The 20094-nt window shown below is 40.7% G+C and overlaps 1 pseudogene; it reads right to left on the bottom strand.

Moving 5' to 3' along the window:
- Window positions 1–5484: 5484 nt before the first annotated feature.
- Window positions 5485–5667, bottom strand: LOC122901415 (annotated as a pseudogene).
- Window positions 5668–20094: the final 14427 nt, after the last annotated feature.

The following is a 20094-nucleotide window of genomic DNA, read 5'->3' as shown; positions in this document are numbered from 1 at the left end:
TCCTTCCTTTAGCACCATCACAATCATGTCCCATAGAAATGGAATAGAACCCAGAAGTCATTTACGATTAACAAGAGAAAATAAAAGAGAAGAGAATAGCTATCTGATCACGAAAGAGCAACTCAACTTAATCCATATCGATTCCAGAGCTGGGTGGAGGATAAATGGCTGAGACACAAGAAGGCTGATTTCGCCTCAACAGAGGAAGGGAAGAAGGGAACAAACTAAAAATATTAACTAGCCATTATGTATGAACAGCTGTACCTTAAATTTTCATATTTCATCTCATTCTTTTATCTTTACAAGTTGCCATTCTACACTTGAGAAAAAGAACGGACCAGAGATGGTTACGGGGCTTGTGGGGGCCACTCTGTTAGTGAAGAGCCTGCCTGACATTCATCTATGATGGATGGATCCATCCATCCATCTATGATCCATCCTATGATGGATTCTAAAAACTTCGCATTCTTCCATTCTATCTCTATAACCTCAGAGATCATTTTCATGCCTCGAGCTGTTGAAAAATTCAATCAGTGACTGAATGGGTAAACACGCTCAATCCCTAGAAAGGGGTGTCTAGAGCTGTAGGACCAGAGCATTACAGAGAAGCTCCCTCCATAGGTGGGGGTCGGACTTACACTTTAATATCTTTGAGTAACTTTGTTTTTGTGCATCTCTCTTCTTGCTACCATTCTTGGAAGTCAGATCATTGGATCTGCATCGTTTTTTAAACGGCAACAAGAGTAGTTGTTTCTACCCTCTGTCACTGGTGTCTTGCCAAGTACTTTATAAACATGGCCGCTTTCAGTCCTTCGCCACTTATATCAAAGGTTGTTCCCTCCTCCAATTTTTTTTTTCAGGTAAGGAAAGTCAATTTCAGAGAAGGAAAGAGACTTGCTTGAGGACATGCAGGTAAAGCATTTGAAATCTGGGATTTTAATCTAGATTTGTCAGACTTGAATGAAGGTTTTCACTTTGAGCAGGCTCAAAGATCTCAACATTCTTTGGTGGAAAAAATACAATAGAAAAAAAAAATCAACACTGTCGCTGTGAGGGATATACCTCAAAAATTTTCTTGTACAAGTTAATATAGAGGATGATAGAAGTCCTAAACCTGGCCCTCCTGATTTTCAGGCATGAGATTAGTTTCACACATTCTCCTAGTGCTTAGCTATCCACAAGAGCTCTCCTCTTTCATTTGTCAGCTTGTCCACGTTACTCTTTTTCCTATTGGAAAATATGGCAGGGAGTTAATACCCTGCATCTGTCCATCAAGATAAACAAACTGGTTAGGACTATTGAAATAATGGACTTGTCTACCTTTGTACAGATCCTTATCACCCTCCTGATCTTTGGGGGAATGGGCATCATTGCTACAATGCAACTTCATATATATTTGGTTCCTTGATATATAAATGAATGCATAAACACATGAATAAATAAATGAACAGATAAGTAAATAATCAGAACCCAAGAATATTTTCTTTGTTTTCATCCCAAAGCATGCATTGAAGAAAGGAAAGCCATGGGGTGCTTTGCATGCATGGATATTTTGGCTTGATTCTTATACTTCCTAGGTTTGCCAAGAGAGGGGAGCCAATGAGCCACAGCTGGGGCCAACATTTAAACAGGGATCTGCCTTTTTTGTGGAGGTCTTCATAGTCTCTTTCAACCTTCTTGCTGCCTTCATCTCATTTCAAACCAAAAAGTCTGGGAAGGGATCTCTCTGATCTGCTCTTCTTGCTTTAGAAAAGAGTGGAGGTTGGTTCAAAACCAGCAAAGCCAAACATGTGAAACATCTTTAAGACTCCAAACTGGATGATCTTTTTATCTAACTTGTTGGCCTACCAGTTAACCATTAACTTTCTATATGAGAATACCCTATATTAAGTTACCTTGCTATAAATCAAATATATCTTCTCAGTTATTCCTATTGACTGATCTCTCTACCTTCCCATCTCAGTCTATGTGTCTTAGCTAGTAACCCGAAAGGTAACAGATAACACTCCTGCCCTGGAAAAATTCATGGAGAATTTACTAAAGAGAAAAATTACAAATGCATGGGTAGGGTTTAGGGAAATCACAGGGGATGGGAGCACCCTGCCTACCTCTGTCACGTCTAGGCAAAGGGGGAGAAGGGAGGAAGTGGTACCGAAAACCCAAAGGAGAGAGAGTGGGAAGGGAGTCATATGAGAAGTTTGTTCTCTGCCAGAGGAAAGCTACCAACTACAGTCTCAAAAGGAGTAGGGAGATGCACACCCAATTTACACTCCCCTCTGGTCTCCTCCTGGAGCTCCTCATTGGACAAATGCTGCAAGAGGCCAGAAGGCAATGGAACTCATTAATGTAATCCAAACAGATCAGCCTCTTGGAGTAGAGTGACAGAAGAAGAAGGATGGAGAGTGAATCTGGAGGGCCCAACAAGAATCCCATCACACCATGTCCTCACACTATACCCCCTAGTCCCACACACAAGGAACCCTTACTGTACTACTGGAACAGAGACATTTCTCCCCCTTCTACTGCAGACTGATTAAGTATGATCTCACCCATTAATTGCTTTTGTTTCACATGTGGTTGATTTCCCTATTAGATTATGCCCTGCTGGAAGGGCTGGAACTACATCTAATTTCTTAGAAAGTCTGGTTTGGGGATGGATCAAGGCACAGACTGTTGAGGTCAGTGTAATGTAATGTGAGATAACCAAAACCCATACAAACTTTACTTTGAGTGTATAAATGAAATGTCAGTGGATTTAAGCAAATTGACCAAAGTCTCTCAGAGGGAATGAAGTTGAGAAAACACTTAGACTTATTTCAGATTTTATGCATTTAGGTTTTGTGACTTTAGTTTGCAATCAGGACATTCTCTCTCTTTCTCTCTCTCTCTCTCTCTCTGAAATACACACACAATTTGGGCATTCTTTCTTTGGGTTAAGATCATTTTTGGAAAGGCAATGTTCATCTTCTCCAAGAACTCACGTGGGGAAATTTGATATTCTACATGAATGTAGCAGGAAATAATAATACCCTGCCTTTTATTGTGAGTCTCCCTACTGTCTCACTCCCTCTAAATCACCGTGTAATCAATCTGAGGCACCAACAGGCAACAGCATTAAAATTAGGGATGTTTGGAGAGGGAATTAGTCTACTCACTCATTATTCTTGATTAATAGAAAATTATCCTGCTAACATTTACTGTGCTATTCATTTGTTATTTGGAAGTGATTAGCCACAAATAGCAGTTAAGAACAAGCGAGTTTTGTCGTTCCAGCCCCAGCTGTAATTACCCCCGCAGAGCCTCTTCCTTCAAACACGCCTTCCTCACTGGAACAGAGCTCAAACCCTTCCTTACACGCCACCTCTTCTGAGCCAGTGTGGTGTCAGCAGCTCTGCTCCCCAGCACCCCATTTATGGAAACCTGAAAATCGTCAGGGAGGAAGGTTTCTGGCCCAAAGCTAGGAAAGCTTGGGGTGCAGATGATTCTCTTTCCCAGATTTCCCCATGATCTCCTTCCTACATCTTTAGGTTCAACACATCTCTCATTCACTGACTTTACTCCAAGAAGGAAGCTGAGGACCCCAGGGTCAGCCAGGGAACCAGCAGCACCGGTGTGCTCAGCAAACTCAGCCTTTTTCCTTCCTTCCCTTTGAAACAGCCCTTCCCTGGACGTGCACTTTCTGGTCCTCAGGGGGTCTTCACAGTTACCAGTGATCCTCTGGGCATTTCAGGATCTCCCCCCTTGAATCCCCCACTTAAATTTCCTTTTCCTGCATTTGGCTCCCAGAGGGAACTAACCTCACCTCACTGGTGGTTACTTAAGAAAGAGAAAATGAACTCATTTACCCTCGGATGTTAATCATGACCGGAAATTGGGTTGCTGAGGTGTTAATCATCCCAAGATATTTACATGTAGTCACTTCTAGGGCCCTACCACAGTAATTCTCAGCCCAACCTACTCATTAACATCATCTCAGTGGCGGGGCACCTGGGTGGCTCAGTAGGCTAAGCGACTGCCTTTGGGTCAGGTCATGATCCCGGGGTCCCGGAATCCAGTCCAGCATTGGGCTCCCAGCTCCACAGGGAGTCTGCTTCTTCCTCTGACCTTCTTCCCTCTCATGCTCTCTCTCTCTCACTCTCTCTCTCAAATCTTAAAACACAAACAAACAAAAAATAACTTTCAATGCCTGGGCCTCACATCAGAGTTTCTCCCAGTAGTTTGGTGGAACCGGAACCTGAGAATGGGCTCTCACTGGAATGTTAGGGATTTGGTACAAGATGATGAGAGAATTGCTATTATTATGGGGCTCAGCTGGCCCACAGAGTGCCCTTCAATGCATTTTGTTAGGCGCTAGTTCTTTCTCTTCCTTTCTGAGTCTAAACCTCTTGCCTACTTTTACAACAACTCAACCAATTTTTAAAAAACCTGCTCCAAAAGCTCATTCAGAATAAGGGTATTGCTGTACCCCATTCTGGAATGCTGCATTAGAATCTGCAAAAACCTGTACTTTAACAAATTCTTGTGAAGACCAACCCACCCTCAAGTTTTAGAAGCACTCATTGTTCTAGTCAGAAGCAAGACCCAGATCTACCAAAATTCAAAACTGATTTGATACAGGGCTTACCATTTTTTGTTGTTGTTGTTACCTTGCCGTAGATTATTGGCCCCAGGAATCAAAATATATACTCCAAATGCATCTTTGACTTGCATTAGAGAATTTTTTTTAAACAGGATACATTTGATGGCTTCTTTGATATGACATTTTCATTGTCTGCATCCAGATATGTGTTATTCTCCTCAACCTTGAACTTGGCATGCACCTAGCACCATCTAACATGACTCACTGCACAGCAATGAACACAGCCAGACTCACCTCCCTTAGGGAGCTTCGAGCTTAGTCTCCTCAGGGAGAATAAAGTTCACTCAACTAATGGGCAGAAGGTAATTGGTGATAAAGTCAAGATCTAGAACAGGAAGAAACATGAGTGTATCCCAAAAGACCTCCTATGAAGGGGATACTAGATAAGTTGAGTTGGGAAGAATGGGCTAGTTTACAATGGACGCTTAAGGCCCCAGGCAGACTGATGATAACCGTGCTGATGATGCCTGGCTCATGCTGTTCCTTCTTCCCAAGGGACTTTCATGTAGCAGGTCTTTCTGGTGAGTTCTTGTTTATCTTCCAGAGCCTGGCTCTCCCTCCATCTCTTCCCTGAAGTCTCCTTGCTGTTCTTGGGGCTGAGCTCATCATCCCTCCTTTGTTCTACTACGGATTTTGCAGCTGGGGCTACGCCAGAAGTATCAGCCCATCTACTGGAGGAATGATTTATTTATATACTTGATTCCACTAGATTGTGATCTCTTTGTAGCAGAAAACATGACTTACTCATCGTTGACTGTCCAGCACTTAGCAGACCACTGGGGAGGTAGAAGGCATATAATACCATTTACTTATTTAACAATCATATTGCAGTGATTAACAGCCAAACTGATCAGTTTGTATTCTGACTCTACAGCTTGATATCTGTGAGACATCGGTACAGTTATTTAATCTTTCTCAGTTTCCTTGTCAGTAAAATGAAAAAAATCTTTCAAATACTATTTTTCAATTAGCAATAATCACGCCTCGGATAAACCTTATTGGCTACGATACTGCCACTGCGCGAAGCTATTTTTAAGTAGTAAATGTCTCTGGTGCTGATGTAAGGATACAATGAATTCATACCTGCAGAGTGTAAGGAGTGGGCCTGGGGCATGACTAATATTTTTATTAGTAGTAAAATGGGACAGATATGTCTTCTCTACATCATTCACCTTGGAACTCATTTTATTCTTCTACAGCGGATGGAAGTGCGTGGGCAAGTGGCTCGTCATGAACGCATCTGTGACACCTTATTTTGATACAGGACTCCCATTCTCAGCACTTAAGCCTTTTATGAATATCGCCTTCCATCACTACGTGGTATTTGCAACTGACATAAAGAGGTCTCAGGTATTGTCGCAAGTCACCCAGAGAGTCAACAGAACAGACAGACCAGACTTTACATGTTTAGGTCAGTACCTCTCACTCCCCTGCAAAGGACTGAGAGTTTTGCACAGCAGTTCCTAACTTCCAAACTATATGCTTCCCAAGCAGGTAACAGCCCTGAGGTCAAGTTCAACTTTCTACCCTAATGAATGCAGTTTCTCTCAGCCTGGAATATCATGCAATTTTTTTTTTTTTAAGATTTTATTTATAGAGAGAAGCAGGCTCTCCACTGAGCAAGGAGCCTGATGTGGGATTTGGTCCTGGGACTCTGGGATCATGACCTGAGCCAAAGGCAGTGGCTTAACCCACTGAGCCACTCAGGCATCCCTATGGTGCAAATTTTTAAGTTTTTTCCTTTTCTATTGCTGAAGAAAAGCTTTCAAGGAAACTGTCATAAGCTGTCTTGCAGAGTGGACTGATCAGTCCACCAGCTTCAACTTCTAAAGCAGTAGCTCCCCACCTGGGGTGCATTTCTGCCAGTCTGGGGACCTTGGGCAGTATCTGGAGAGATGTTTGGTTATCACAGCTGGGGGGAATGCTACTGGCCTCTGGTGGGTAGATGCCAGGCATGTGACTAAACAGCTTTCATGTGCAGAAGAGCCCTGACAACAAATAATCAGGCTACCCCAAATATCAATAATACCAAATCAAAAAACTGCTCTAGAGCCAGGTTACTCCTGAACATAGGTTTAAAGAAATGGTATACATTTTAAATACCCCATATCCAGGCTCAGTGTGTGCTCATAAAACTCCCAGGAAGAAAAGAGTAAACCAAGTGAAAGGTGCCCTTGTGTAAGAAGGGCAAAGAGACCTACTTTGGACAAAAGCATGGACTCCATTTTGATGCTTCAAGATTTCCACATCCCAGCATCAGAGTTTGCTGTCTTTCTCTGGCAGCAAATATGCTGCACAGTCATTTGACCGTCGGCTTCTATGGTAATGAGACCCAGCAAGAACAGTGAGCCTTAAGAGCAGCTCTGTGGATTCTGTGGTCTGACCCCCTGCACTTCAATGAGGCTAAATTCCCTCTGTGGTCCTCAGTGGGCAAGGATTGGGGTCCTGGGAGCAAAAGCCTCGTTTGATACATTTTACCCTCCAGTTTCCTTTAAAATTGCACACGTCATCTTGGAGGGCCCCAGGTGAGAAGAGAAAGAGCAGGCATCAAATTGGATAAAATAATAAAGAAACTGGAGTCACAACCCCTCTCTTCCCCAGATGCCTTCCTGCAATATTCACTGAGTTTCCTGTCTGTAAAGCAACATCATCAGATGGTCCCTAAGCCATTCCAACTTAACATGCATGTCACACCTTAGTAATTATCCGTGATAATTACAAATACGCTATCCTATCTTTTTGTGGGGAGATTATTTTAGCCTCCTAATCCCAGAGCCAATGAGTTGTGCTAGAGTTATGTGGATACATTATTTGTGTTCAGGCATTGGTGCTTCAAAGGAATTTGTTAAAAAGAAGAATGAATGTTTTATTTTTGCAGCTAATTCCTCCTCAATATCCCAAATTTATAATATTTAAGATTTATCCAGTTTTAAAACTTATTAAACTTAAAATGAATTATTACTTTTCAGATATATGCAAATTTGGCTGGAATTTTGGTTTTAATACATCACGGAAGATACAAATTTCCACTAGATAAGTTATGATCTTTTTTTCTGTCAAGATAAGTTTTTATCTTGTGATTTGCCTAGTGTTCTATAATTCCACCTCATGGCTACATGTTTGGAGGTTTCATCTGCTGAAAGGTTTGCACATGTTTAAATGAGTTCCTTTCCTATGAAACTGTTTTCCTGCCAAGTTACTGGAGGCAGCCTCAGTGGAGAGAGCCACGAGACAACCGCGTCTAGAGGCCATTGCAAATATTTCCCACTGTTATTAAAGGTTAACTCATTTGCTCCTCAATCTCTTTCAAATCCCAGGACCAAAAGCTTGCACTGCCAACTACCATCAGAGACGCAAGACAAACAACCCTGCAACACACCAATTAAAAAAACAAAAAAAAGAATGGCATTGTTTAAAACATGGAAGCAACCTTTCTTTTTTTTTTATTTTATTTTTTATTTTTTTAATTTATTTATTTTCAGCATAACAGTACTCATTATTTTCTCACCACACCCAGTGCTCCACGCAATCTGTGCCCTCTATAATACCCGCCACCTGGTACCCCAACCTCCCACCCCCCGCCACTTCAAACCCCTCACATTATTTTTCAGAGTCCATAGTCTCTCATGATTCACTTCCCTTTCCAATTTCCCTCAACTCCCTTCTCCTCTCTAACTCCCCATGTCCTCCATGCTATTTGTTATGCTCCACAAATAAGTGAAACCATATGATAATTGACTCTCTCTGCTTGTCCTATTTTTTTTTCAATTTATTTATTTTCAGAAAAACATTATTCAACCTTTCTTAAGCAATGATTCAGTTTGGGATTCAAAAACCATTTAGACAAAGGATGTCTCCGTTAAACATTTTTGACGTATTATAAGTGGAAAATACCAGCTCATGTTTTCCTAATCAAAGGAACAAAATGATGGCTCCTTAAAGTGACCCTGTTAAAACTTAAACAGTGCATGTCTTCCTTTGCTCAAAATGATCCAATGGCTTCCTAATGCGTTCCGAGGTAAGACAGAACAGAAGAGCTTATTGTGACCATCATCTCTCTGATCTCACCACCTACTAACCTTCTACCACACTTACTCCCTTCAGTGCCTGCAGGTAGGATCCTGAACTTGTACTCGCTGTTCCCTCTACCTGGAAGGCCCTTTCTCGTTACTTGAAGTCATTCCCTTCACTTCACTAAAATTTCATCTTGTCACGGAGATTGTGACAGCTAACCACAATCGGACCTCTAGCCATGACACTTCCTGCCATACTTATCTCAAAACACTTATCCCTCTCTATCATACTGTATATTTTAATTATCTTGCTTATTTTATATCTCCTACATTTGCATATAAGCATTGTAAGCGCAAGGGTCTGTGGGAAGGGCTGGTGGAATCTATTCCAAGGACAGGGAAGGGGGTAGGTAGCCTCCAGTTGCCGTGGGCCAGCTCCTAGGTCAATTGGTGATCAAGCGCTTTGATGAAAGAAGTTAATCTAGGATGCACGAAGGACCAGGAAGCTGCTAGAAACCTTCCCTTATCAACTCATAGATTCCCTTACGTGATCTTCTTTGTTTTGTGTCATTCATCTTACCATCTCTGCAACCTCACTTTCATTGATTCAATGTGTAACCACTGGGTTCCCATTACCTTCACATTCTCTGGAAGAGAAAATCTGATTGGCCAACACATGGATAAGGTATCGTCCGGCTCTTGTGGCCAATCAACGTAGCCAAAGGAAAGGGGTCATGTAAGGCAGTAACAGAGCTGCAAGGGGTTCATGCCTATGGATGAATACCTCTTAGATTTTGAGGTATTTTCCAAACTTACATTAGTACTCTTTCATTAATATATAAACATAGATGCAGCAAATAACAAGTGTAATAGGAAATGGAGATGGCTCTCTCTACTCTGGCCTTGTTTAAATGAACAAAACCCCGTGTTATGAGAAAAAAATTCAATTCTATATAGATGCATCTTGCATGGTTACAATCTAAAGGAATGATAGCTATTACTGGCTACCAATTGTCAATGCCTTAAGAGAGTATTTTTCAACTTTTTCTGTGTGTGTCCCTTCTCCTTTAATGCTCTGGAACTTCATGGACAAGCCCCATGGCATAGTCATAATTGTATTAGCCATCAAATGGGAAAATAAATGGCAAGGAACAATTAAGATTTAAGTAAAACCTTTGAACAATTTTATGTTTCAGAAATCACAGCAGTGGGCGCCTGGGTGGCTCAGTGGGTTAAGCTTCTGCCTTCGGCTTAGGTCATGATCTCGGGGTCCTGAGATGGGAGTCCTGCATCAGGCTCTCTGCTCAGTGGGGAGCCTACTTCCTTATCCCCTCTCTCTCTGCCTGCTTCTCTACCTACCTGTGATCTCTCTCTCTCTCTGTGTCAAATAAAGTCTTAAAAAAAAAAAAAGAAATCACAACAGTATGTATATACATTAAAAAAAAAGTAGTACGTCTATGTGTGAGACTTACTAATGTCTGTTAGCAGACATTGTTTTACAGCTCCCTTACAATAGATCTGCTGGTCCTCAGAGTCCATGGTGAATGGGTTGGCAACTATAGAATATACCTACTAAAGTCACAACTTCAAAAAATGTATTCTCTTTTTCATTGAGCCAATATATATTTACACACTTATTCTTTGCTGGGTACTATGCTAGTGGCACACAAGACAGACACAGTCTCTGCCTACAGTGACATATTTGATTTGTCATCATTTGCTGGCCCTCTTGGGTGATAATAATAAGTAGTTGCACACTTAATGAATAGCAAGTTCTGTATTCTCATTTAATCATTCACAAAAATGTTATGATAGGGAAACTATTATGTTTCTGTTTTATAGCAAGGAGAGTCAGTTACAGAGCTGTCCAACAATTTGGCCAAACTTTGAAATCTCATAAATGATGTAGTTGGGACTTAGAGCTCTAACACTCTTGAGGGACGCAGACAGTTATGTAAAGAGAATATTAAAATAGAATGCAATAAGTTTTCTAATATAGGATTTGACAAAGTTTTATGAGAGCTCACAGAACAGAGTGACAATCTGTCAGTATCTGCAACAGATAGGAGCAGGGAACGGAGAATATTTGGAGACAAAAATGGGTTTGGGTTTAGTCCTTCCACAAATAATTTAATTTGTACCAATTACTCAACCACTGAACTTTCTATTGCTTTTATCAGAAAACTGTAAATAACAACACACACACCTTCATCTTTTGTTGTGGTAAGTACCTCATAAGCGATCAATGTCCATACCAGGTACTATGTTTGAGAATTACAGGATCATACATGGAAGTTCTGCAACAGATCATACCTCAATATTATTATTCTTGTTCTTTATTTTTTGTCTATCTGAGTCACCTCTGAAGGTGTAGAAGTAAGGATTGGGTAAAAACCTTCTAATCTATTTCAAGATCATGTATTTCATTTTGGTGTCTCTGGGACAAAAAGCAGTTTTGACTCAATTCTGTCTCATGGCTGTCTTTAGTTCACTGGTCTATAACAGTCATAAATACCACATTGGCTGGGTGCCCCGGAGTCATAACAAGTGAGGGACTAATTTTAGGTCTTGACTACTTTGTTGGCAACAAAAGCCTTAATTGGCAATCAATGTAAGTAAGGCCATTTAGGAAGAATATAAAATGAATGGGCTGTACGTGGACACCAGCAGCTCATACATTGGGATCATAGGGAACTTGCTCTGAGAATCTGGTGTAAGAGTTTTACATCTGCTCACCTTGTTGAAAGGAGAACTACATTTTTACAGAACAGGTGAATCATTATGTCAATTGTGACATTGCCATCATCCCCAACTTTGTTATTTCTTACTATAGGCATAGTGGGTAGAACCCTGAAAGCGTTCTGGGTTCCAGGCTCAGCTTCCTATAATTGAGTAATTCATTAACATCTCTGAGCTTCGTTTTCTTCCTTCACAAATGGAGGAAATGTGTATTGGAGCATACTTGATCTATGCTAGTTGAGAAAGCTTGTGTACAGTAATGCAGGACTTTCATACACGGACAACTTTCTACATGTGAAGGTAGGCAGGACCTAGGCATACATTTACATTGGTATTTTCTTATTAATTAATTTCCCCTAGTTTTCTATTTTTGGTCAGGGGAAGCTGCATTTCACTGAAGAAGAAGAAAAAGGGTTATAAATAAAAGGAGACACATATAGCTTGGTATGAAAATATTTTAAGTATTAGAGAAAATGAGAGGAGGGTACAGGACTTCAAGAGAATGAGGCATTTTGTTGACTGTGTTGATGTTTTTGCTCCTATCTATAATTAATTGGCAAGTCTTCAAGGAATATATCTAGGGATCTAGGCGAGGTGTTACAAGGAGGAAGACAGATCTCCATCCTTTCTCTCCTCAAGGCATTTAGATTCTATCTAGCTTGAGAAATGGAACAGAACTGCCAAGGTAAACAAATAATTTCCTCCATGAGGCAGTGTATTCTCAAACCAGGTAAGTGACATGGACATTGAGTTCGGGTGTAGGAGATATGGAGTAACAAGGGAAAGAGTCTGAGCAAATCTAGGCACTGGGGGAAAGTAAGTATGATTTAGTTTGTCAACAGATGAACAGAGGGAGCCTGCCTTCCAAGTTGTGGAGTAAGGTGAACCAAGTCATGAATCATGACTGGATTCATATGTTCTTGCTATGAAATAGTAGACGATGAGATGGAAAGCTGTGTGTTAGTCACTTTGGGAATGATTTCTAGCAGCATATTGAAAGAAATTCAGCTGGAGATCAATGGGAGTTATTTAGGATTGTGGTTGCAATGGATGAGCCCTGGTGTGAAGCAGCAATGATGTGACCTTCACCCCTGACTCCCTCAACGCACCGTCTTTGCTCTCTATCACCATCTAGATAAGGCTGATGAACATGACCAGAACTTTCCTTTAAGAGAATTTCCAAGTAGGCTATTTGCCGTTGGCCCATTTACAGGTCTGCCAGCTTGGTAGTGGCCTCCGAGTACTGTCCCCTATTTCTGTCCTCTTTCACATTTTGAACTTCAGCCAAGCTTATCTGTCCTGAAGCTTCCAGTTTGCCTCCTACTCTGTTTCCTAAAACTCTAGTTGGCTAAATTGATTTAAAAAAAATTGAATGATGGGCTACTAATAATTTGAAAAGCAAGAGACTCCCACAGTTTTAGACACTGGATGTCAGGTTTGATTCTGGACACTAGGAGTATTTCCTTTGCACATATCCAAAGGAGTAATCGTAACAGTGAGAAATGCCTGGAAAGGCAGGAGGAAATGGGAGGATATACCGTCTTTCAGCTTTACCCGCAGGCAAGCACAACGGGTGCTCTGATCACATTGTATCAGCTTCGAAATCATTCCCACAACTGTCTCCCTATCAAAAACACTTCTCTTTTTCAAAGGTCAACTAAAATATCACCACCCCTGAAAAGCCGCCTCCAATCCTCCTTTATAAGAGTTACACCTAAAATTAATTGACTGCTTGTTCTTCCTACCACCTTTAATAAAAGTGTTTTTCTTCTTATCTTTGATTTACAAATGAGAAAGCTGAGGTTTAAAGCAGGTAAGGACTTGTTCAAAGTTACAGAATTAGTGAGTGGTTAGAGACATTAGGTCAAAACTCTTCACAACCAACTAATCCACTAAAATTTTATTTCTTCCTTTTCTATGCCCACTTAAGCATGTTGTTCATGTCTTTATCATGATAACAACCAGGAGAGTGCTTTGTACTATGGTAAACTGTATACCCCACAGTCTGCCTCAATAAATTATAAATTCCTGAAGTTTATTTATAAATTCCTCTTATTCATCATTTTATCACCCATAGTACCCAATGAGTGCTTGATGAGAATAATGTGCTTAGCAAATTTTGCATGATTTATAGAAAACAAGTGAGAAGAAAGTGTGTGAGAAATGTCCTTACAATTATCTGTTTTTATTTTTTTCCACTTTTACCGTGTGTGTGTGTGTGTGTGTGTGTGTGTACTTATGTGAAGTTCTAGGAAAACTTGTCCGCCTAAGTTTATGTTGGATGTCTATTATTTTGCCTCTTGGGAATGGTGTGGAGGTGGGAAATATAGCAGAAATGGGCATAGGAAGCCACTCTTATTATTTTACAGAGGGAAAAAAACCTTGAAATATCTATAGGTTATGTCCTCAGAACTCTCAGAGAACAAAGCCAGTGAAATTTCTAATATGCATTCCTTACAGAATACCCACCACATTTATTATTTACTGTAAATTGTTTGGTAATGATTTTTTTTTCAGCTTTCTCCCTCCTGGTTTCAGCTTTTAGATAAAAAGCATTTCATATCCCCGGCTCTAGTAGCTCCCAGCAAGTGGTAGGGATTTTAGAAGAATTTTATCTTCTCTTTCTCTTTCACCAATGGTAAGGACGATGAAGATAGGCTTTTTGTGATCCAAAATTTCCTGGTCCAGGACCAAGGGAGTGGTGCCCTTCTTCAAAACTTAGTGAAAGAAAGTCACCTTGAAAGGAGGTCTTAGGCCTTTTCTTGGCCCAAATTGCCAACACAGATAGATACTTTGTAGGATAAAGCCCTGAGCCAGACACTACAGAGCGACCTCTTGGCTGGATGCTAACTAAGGTGATCCCATGACATCCTTCAGCTGGAAAAGTTGTTCTGAATTTGCTTCTGGAAGCATAATTTCTCCCATTTTCTTCGGGAATTCTCTGACTCTTCTCTCTATTCCTTAAAAACTACAGCATCATACATGACCTATTCATTACACATTCTCAGATTAGTTGTAGCTACTTTTTTTTTTTCTCCTTAGCAGGTAACCCATGCACCCAATGGGTGTCATCTCCCAGAGACAGCAAAAGGGAGGCCCAACTCAGCTTTGTATTAGTGCTACACTCTGTCTCTGTCCAATTCGGGACTTACGCATCCCTGGCTCATGTATCATGGGCTAATAAGCATCAGGGAAATGGTTTAGTGCACAGAATCTAAGGTCAGACAACTTGGGAAAAAAATCCTAGCTCTGCAGTGTTAGCTCTACAAAGCTAGATAAGTGCTCTAACCTCACTGAGACCAGTTTTATAAAATGGGGTATACAATCGTGCCGGCCTCATGCAGTTTCTGTAAGGACTAAATGAAATGATGGCCATAAAAGCACTTAGCATAATACTTAGATAAATCTGAGTTGTTGCATAGTGTTTTTTTAAATAATAATCAAGTTCTTCCCATTGCCGCGTCAAAGTGAAGAGGTAGCATGGGCTGGATTCGATTCATTTTACCACACATCAGACGTGTGGGCTCAGACAGGTTCGCCAATATCAACAAAACTCAGTTTCCTGTCTTTCCATCTGTGAAATTAGGCTAATAATAGTGACTACTTCATTGGATAGTTGTTAGCATTTTGCATCAATGCAAATAAAATCCTTAGCACAGGGCTTGGCTCTACTAATGCACTTAATAAATGCTGTCATTTAAAAATACAGTAGGAATAGGAACATTATTATCGTTGTTGTTATTATCACTAAATTGTATGTTTTTTGGAACAAAAATAAACTTCTCTGGAGCATCTATCTTCAACTTTCCTTAACCATTCTAACACTCTTAGCCAACCCAGATGTGGAGCTCCTACAGCAGAAGCCAGGTGGCATTATTTTGCCACTGGGAAAAAGACACCACTGTGCCAGCAGAGTGGCCCATCACTTGGCTACAAAGATTATTTTCATGGAAATTCACAACTGGGCTCCTCAGTTCTGGGACTTGTTCTCCCTTCTCCCTTCCTCACACACTGGGTACCTGGGTATTCATTATTAATAGTAAGAACTTTGATCCCAGGTTTCAATAATCCCCATTAATCTTTCCTCCCCAGAGGTTTTAGTTTCTCCTGGTGTCTCTCTCTGCTTGAGTTTTGTTGGGGAGAACAGCCACCCTGCTCTTATTATAAACCTGTGGTAGGCACTGCTTGTTTGTTACATGCCACTTAGAAAGGACATGTTTGTGCTCACTCTCTCTGCTCCCTCTTACCATGTTTGCCCCTCATAAACTCCTGCTCCCAAAGCACACACACCCCGTATAACCCTCTCTTCTCAAATACCCTCCTCCCTGAATGCTGTGACAGTAAGTTCTCCTGCTTTCCCTCCTGCCTCTTTGGCTGTTCCTTCTCAGTTTCTCTTGTGAGCTCCTTCTTCCAATCCTAGGGAGATTTCCTCAAAGTTCTATTTTTTTTCTTCACGAATATATGCTTTCTCCAGGGTTCCAAAGATCTACCCCTTTTCTCCAGCCATCAATCTGGGCAGTGTCCCTGAATTCTTATTTCTTATTCATCAAAAATAGATCTCCCCAAAAGAAATCACTACGTTCTGTTGAGTTTTTCGGTCTTATCATTTCATGAATCCACGTATATTTATTTTCCCTACTTTCATGACCCCAGTTCAAGACACCATGTCACTTACTTGAATTACAGCAATAGCTTCTTAATGCGCTCCCCCATTGCCAAAGTTGTTCCATATCCTTCATATTCATCGTCTGCAGTATAGCTAAGATGATCATTCTAGAGTATAAGTGTGATCACGTCAGAGCATCACGTAAGACCTATCAATACTTTCCTTACCTCTCTAAGCTTTATCTCCTTAAAACCCCATGCTGCAGCGGTAATGGATGATGTCCAGATCCTAATGCTATGTAGCCTTTCCTATACGTGCTATTTGCTCTTCTTTTAAAATATCCTTTTCCTCACCTTCACACACAACATATCTACTCATCCTCTGAGAGAGGTTGGAAAAGCAGCTTCCTCCAGAAAGCCTTCCCCATAATGCAAGTTTGTACCTGGTAACTCTCCTATGTGCTCATTGACTTGCCTCACAAGAGTGTTCTTCTATATTGTAATTGCCAATATGCTTTCTGTGTCCTTCCCTATGCACTTACTCATGGCCAACAGGCAAAGAAGAGCTGTATCATTCACATTCATTACATATCCCCCACATTGTGACTGGCTCCCACTCAGTAAAGGAAGGAAAGAGGGAAGAAGAAAAGAAGGTGTGAGAAGGAGCACAGTCAACCTCACAAACAGGAAGAAGGGAAGGATGCTGAAACCACCTGCCAGCATGGAATACCTCCAAAAACCTAATTTATTGGTATTTAGTGAGTTTTATGTCTGAAAATTCACCATTTCTTAGTTTACTTTATCACTGCCATGTTTTGATTTTTTTTTCCTGCCTGCATTTAATTGCCTATTGGCTTCTTTACTCCAAACAAAAAAGTAGATTTGCAGTTGAAAATGTTGAGATTTCAAGCATGCCCCTCTACATTAAATGCATTTTTGTTTACAGAAAGTAGCATAAGCCTTCCCCCCTCACAGTATTTGTATTCTTTGATGCTTTATTCAACACAACAGCACTGTCCAAACTCTAAACCAAATGTTCCAATTATCCCGTGTTTCTGTCTCAAAAACCAGTAACTCCTACCTGTTAAATTGCAATTATATCCTATTAGCATAAGTGTCTTAACTTTGAATCACTGTTTTCTCAGTCCCTAGTAACAAAATTGGGGAGAAAAAAAAAATCTACCTAACAGAAAACCGACAACAAAATGAATTAGAATATAGCTATCCTCTAGAAATTAAAACAGATTATCACAAAGATGATCACTGACCAAAGTTAGTTATTTTGGTGTGTTTAATTTGAAAGAGGTTGAGATGGACTCCGTGACCATTCTGATGACAATGGTGACAACGAAGATGACGAGATTGGTGCCCGTATTGTAAGCTCCTGCAGCATGGGCAGCAGACTCATAGACCTTTCCATGGGGATCACGTTTTTTAATCATTATTGTAAGTCCAAAGGGTAGATACTATTAGCATTATCATTTCTATTTTACAGGTAAGAAGACTAACATTTAAAAACGCCAAAGGCCCTGCAGTTAATTGAGTGGGTGGGCCAGAATTCAAGTTTAGATTCCTTAATACAAAAGACCTGTGCTTAACCTCATGCCAAGTGAGATTAATACTCCTGAGGCTTTATCATATTTTATTTACACTTTAGCAGGCTGTACTACACACTTTCTGTTTGGGGATTTTGCTCACTATAAGGAAAGAAATTAGAAGTTTCCACTCGTTGCTTTCTTATCTCAAATATTAGAACTCTTCATTTTTTAAAAAAGATTTTATTTATTTATTTGACAGAGAGAGACAGCAAGAGTGGGAACACAAGCAGGGGGTGGTGAGAGAGGGAGAGGCAGGATCCCTGCTGAGCAGGGAGCCTGATGTGTGTCTCGATCCTAGGACCCTGGGATCATGACCTGAGCTGAAGGCAGATGCTTAATGATTGAGCCACCCAGGTACCCGTAGAACTCTTCACTTAAAAATCCAAAAATGATTTCTATCAGATGACTCTTTTTTATTAAAACTTTTTTGTTTTTTTGAGAGAAAGTACATGGGTGGGGGAGGGGCAGAGAGAGAAGCAGATTCCTTGCTGACACAGGGCTTGATGTCAGGACCCCAAGATCATGACCTGACCTGAAGTCAGATGCTTAATTGACTGAGACTCCCAGGCACACCCAGATGGCATTTTTAGTACATAATAAACATTCAGACTTAAAATATACTTCAGCGTAATTTAGTGTTATGTACCAATTCTTAATTTGTATCAGCAATGTCATGACTTCTCATCAGTTGTCTGCAAATTGTATAACCTCTTTATGCCTCCATCTTCTCATTTGTGTAATACAATAATAATATCAAACTCATCCAGTTATTGTGAATGTTAACTGATACAATTTAAGTAAAGCCTTTAGCACAGTATCTAGAACATAGCAGGCAGGCAGTAAAGGCCAACTGTTGTTGTTATTAGAGTTTCCAGACTAGAAGCTCCTTTTTCAACTTATCCTATATAGACTCAACCACTCTATAAAGAGGTTTCAAAGTTAGAGCAGCTTGTCAAAATAATTCCTTTTGATGGCTTGTGGTTTACCTCAACAAGTCACCGCAAGTTGTTTCTCTAGAAGATTCGTAAGCTTAAATAAAGGGGAAGTCTGGCTTTGCTTTCCTAGTTCTAATGAACTATAATTTGCCTTCTGCCTACCTTGCTTATTCACCCACGTAGCAGAGAGCAGAAAACCACGTGTACAGAAAAGGACCATGAATTCTATGACAATTTCTAAAATTGAGTTTCTCAGTCATTTTTTTCTCTTCCTACATTTTTTATGTCTCCTCTGCCAGAGGGTGCATGTCTATTTCTTATTCTTCATTTGCATAGGACTCACTCACATCCACACAAACACACAAGCTTCTGCCTTTTTGGATGCCTGGAGAGCCCAAGTATGTCCAGTCTTCAGGTTAACTGGGTCCTGGCTTTAACTGTCTTTATCACAAAATGTGATCTACGACTCTTGATTTCACTAGCTGATGCTTCGCCTCCCTGTTGTGCTGTTTTCACATGGATATTTGATGCTTACACAATGTCAGAGGTGGTAATACTCATCTACATTTTTCTTACAGTGAGGCAGTCTGTGTCATCAGCTCTTGACAGTGTGCAGCAAGAAGAGGCGACGTGTCACTTCCAGGCTGACAAAGTGAGAAGCTCGCACTCATACGTCCCCAGCACTGTCTTACCTGCAGCACTGACAAAAGAGGCTGTGTACCCAGATGGCACAGCTCTTGCATGGGGATGTTTAAGCAGATTGGATACATGAGTCACCACGTGGGGAACTGCTTGAAACGACAGTAGACTTTGTGAGAGAGATGAATGCAGAATAAAATTTTTGATGTGCTCTTCTACTGATTTGGGGGATCTTATTACCGGAACATAACCTTATCCTATCCTGGCTAAAATAAAGAATATCAGTCTTATGGTTTACAAGTCCTAGAGCAAGGAAGTGTTTCTCTCAGTATGTCTGGCAATGTCTTAGCAGATTGTCATAGTCCCGTTTGAGTCCCATGACCATTCCTGAAGCATCACAGTGATCACACGATGGAGTAATCCAGTTGGCTCATCCTATGTCATGACCCCCACCGTAGATGGAGGAGAAAGGAGCAGAATATATCTAACATCTGTAGTAAGGGGACTACTACAGAATGACAGAGGACTAGTTCTCTAAGGAATGCTCCATCGATAAAGGGGGACACTGCTAGTTTATGAGAACCATCTCCGGCTGACCTACAGTAATCTTGCTATAATAATGTTATTGAGGAGAGTGACACATTTGCTTTTCCTAAATGCTTGCATGAAAGACAGTTTGGCTTTTTACTTTCATTATCATCAAACACTTTACTACAAAGGTAAACACACACAGCTGGGATGGAGAAAGTTGTTGAATAGGAGTTAGACCTAATCTTTTATTTCCTTCTATCAGCTATATGAAATGTGTCACTTTCAATTTAGTTCAGCAAACCCATACAGAGAGCTTGCTGAGTAAAAGATTTTGTGCTAAATGCCACGGAGGACACAGGCCAGTGGGACAGAGCTTGGGGACAATCTGCCTAATA

The sequence above is a fragment of the Neovison vison genome, chromosome 2 (genome assembly GCF_020171115.1).
Source record: "Neovison vison isolate M4711 chromosome 2, ASM_NN_V1, whole genome shotgun sequence".
NCBI lineage: Eukaryota > Metazoa > Chordata > Mammalia > Carnivora > Mustelidae > Neogale > Neogale vison.
Note: the sequence above shows the minus strand (reverse complement) of the source record. Positions and strands in the feature narration are given on the sequence as shown.